This window comes from Oryctolagus cuniculus, chromosome 5, assembly GCF_964237555.1.
Source record: "Oryctolagus cuniculus chromosome 5, mOryCun1.1, whole genome shotgun sequence".
Taxonomy (NCBI): Eukaryota; Metazoa; Chordata; class Mammalia; order Lagomorpha; family Leporidae; genus Oryctolagus; species Oryctolagus cuniculus.
In genome coordinates, this window is record NC_091436.1 from 121,570,390 (window position 1) to 121,573,685 (window position 3,296).

Sequence of the window (3,296 nt, forward strand, 5' to 3'; positions counted from 1 at the left end):
TAAGTATTGATGAGAATAGGGATCATACCCCCTTTGTTCATTAGAATGTCCCAAGTGCCAGTTTAAAAGATTAAGAAGAAAAATTTTAAAGGGTGCATTTTCTTCAAGATAACCTTTAGGTATCTACTAGAAAATCATCATAGTAAATATATAAGTCCATAATGATTTGAGTTAGCCTGGAATTGTAAAGCATAAAATCATCAAAAAAAAAAAAAAACTAGAAAAGTACATGTAGCAACCTTAATGGCTCTAACAAAAACCTCTAGGGGTTCATTATATTATTATCTCATTTTAAAATTTAAGATTCTTTCATTGTCATATCTATTATAGAATTTTGAGTAATATCTTTGCCTTAGCAGAGACATAATAGATGTTCTTACCAAAGTTGATTGAATCATCAAATTAGAATAGAATCTTAGGATGAAATGAGTTAGAGACAAGACAAAATTAGAATAACTGATGAAATTACTTATTCTGTCAGATAAAAATTTATTTACATTATTTCATTCCATTTGATTAAGTCCTCTCTTTCCCTCTTGCAGTAATCTAAGTGTTTTCAAAATAGAAACACGGTTGCTATGTCTAATGCAGTCTGCTGAGTGCGAAGAGGTACAAGATGTTTACAATATGTAAACTTAGGGATCAGAAGTGCAGTGATGGTTTTACCACCAGAGAAGTCTTACCGTCAGAGATGCTCTTACTATCAGAGAAGATAAAGTTTACTCAAGAATCTAGTTCCAATTAATAGAAGATGAAGTGTCAAACAAAATGCAAGTAAGTTGCCATAAAAGTTTAAGAAATTGCTCACTTTGGCAGCAAGTGTACTAAAATTGGAACGATACAGAAATCAGCATGGCCCCTGTGCGAGGATGGCATGCAAAAGGTAAAGGAGGGCCAGTACTGTGGTGTAGCAAGTAAAGCCACAACCTGTTTGTGCAGCTTCCCTTATGGGCGCCAGTTGAGTTCTAGCTGATCCACTTGCAATCCAGTTCTCTGCTCTGGCCGAGGAAAGCAGTGGAAGATGTCCCAAGCCCTTGGGCCCCTATACCCATGTGGGGGACCGAGAAGAAGCTCCAGGCTCCTGGCTTCTGATTGGCTCAGCTCTGGGTGTTGATACCACTTGGGGGTGAACCAGGAGATAGAAAACCTCTCTCTCTCTATCTGCCTTAGCCTCTCTGTTACTGTGCTTTTCAAATAAATAAATAAATCTTTAAAAATGAAAGTTGAAAGAGGAATAATTTTTAATCAAACTTAGATGGCTTCATAGACATTAACTACACCTTGAAATATTATGTGAGAGGGGCCGGCACTGTAGCACAGCAATTAATGCCTTGGCCTGAAGCCTTAGCATCCCATAGTGGCGCTGGTTTGAGACCCGGCTGCTCCACTTCCGATCCAGTTTTCTGCTATGGCCTGGGAAAGCAGTAGAAGATGGCCCAAGTCCTTAGGCCCCTGCACCCACATGGGAGACCTGGAAGAAGCTCCTGACTCCTGGCTTCGGATCGGCACAGCTCCTGCCGTTGCGGCCAACTGGGGAGTGAACCAGTGGATGGAAGACCTCTCTCTCTCTGTGTGTCTCCTTTCTTTCTGTGTAACTCTGATTTTTGAATAAATAAAATAAATTTTAAAAAAAAGAAATATTATGTGACAGCTCATTTTTTAAGACAAAGATAGTGATAAAGAGAGAGGAAAAAAGAGAGAAAGAAACAGAGAGAATCTTCCATCTGCTGATTCACTCTCTAAAATGGCCACAATGGCCAGGGCTGGACCAGGTCAAATCCTGAAGCCTGAAGCTCCATCTAGGTATCCCGCATTCCCACATGCTCTGCTGCCTTCCTGTGTGCATTAGCAGGGTGCTGGATTGGAAGAGGAACACCCAGGACTCCAACCAGCACTCCCATATGGGATGTCAGCATTGCAGCTCACAGTTTAGCTCATTGCATCACAACACTGGCTCATTGATATCTCATTCTGATGTCAAATATTTAATAGAAACTCTTAAAATCCTATCCTAATATCAATTCTAAGGAATCAATGATGATGATATATTAAAAACATATTAGCTGTAAATTTCCTGTTCTTAGGATACTGGATAACAGAAAGAATGTGAAGTTGTTTAAATGTGGGATATCTCGGAGTAAAATGAAATCATTACTATTTACAATTGAGTATATGTTTCCATATACATTAAATGAACTTCAAGTGATTGTTCATATGACAGAACTTATGCTGCCAACAGACACGTGAAATAACTGCTCAGGATCACTAGCTGTCAGGGAAATGCAAATCAAAACCACATGAGGTTTCACCCAGGTTAGAATTGCTCTCATACAGAAATCAACAAACAACAAATGCTGGCAAGGATGTGGAGGAAAAGGTACCCTAATCCACTGTTGGTGGAAATGCAAACTCATAAACCACTGAGGAAGACAGTATGGAGATACCTCAGAAATCTGAATATAGACCTGCCATATGGCCCAGCCATCCCACTCCTGAGAATTTACACAAGGGAAATGAAATCAGTAAACAAAAGAGATATCTGCACCTCCATGTTTATTGCAGCTCAATTCACAATAGCTGAGACGTGGAATCAACCTAAATGCCTATCAACTCAAGACTGCATAAAGAAATTATGGGATATGTACCCTATGGAATTCTACACAGCAGTAAAAAAACAAAAAAAAAAAAAAAAGAGAGAGAGAGAGAGAGAGAATGAAATCTGGTCCTTTGCAACAAAATGGATGAATCTGGAAAAAATTATACTTAGTGAAATAAGCCATTCCCAAAGGGACAAATACCATGTGTTCTCCCTAATCTGAGAACTAATAAAGTACCTAAAATGAAATCTGTAGCAGTGAAATTGACACTTCGAGAAGGGATGACTTCAGCTGCCCTTGTTTTGGCTGTCAAGGAATAGTTTCACTTTGTTTGTTTGTTTGTTTGTTTTCATACTATGTGTTGAACTCTTTACTTAACATAGAGCTAATCATGTGTGTATAAATTCAATTGAAAATAGATCTCAGTGATTGCTCCTCTTCCAGGCCAGCTCTCTGCTATGGCCCGGGAAGGCAGTGGAGGATGGCCCAAGTCCTTGGACCCTGCACCTGCATGGGAGACCAGGAGAAGCACCTGGCTCCTGGTTTCGGATCAGCGTGGTGCACCGGCTACAGCGTGCTGGCCGTGGCGGCTATTGGGGGGTGAACCAACAGAAAAGGAAGACCTTTCTCTATGTCTCTCTCTCTCTCTCACTGTCCACTCTGCCTGTCAAAAAAAAAAAAAAAAAAAAAAAGAAAGAA

General features: G+C 39.8%; 1 non-coding gene across 1 annotated transcript; it reads left to right on the forward strand.

Moving 5' to 3' along the window:
- Positions 1-800: 800 nt before the first annotated feature.
- On the forward strand, positions 801-904 carry LOC127493329 (U6 spliceosomal RNA). The gene has a single exon (XR_007923386.1). It is a non-coding gene; the product is annotated as a U6 spliceosomal RNA (small nuclear RNA).
- Positions 905-3,296: the final 2,392 nt, after the last annotated feature.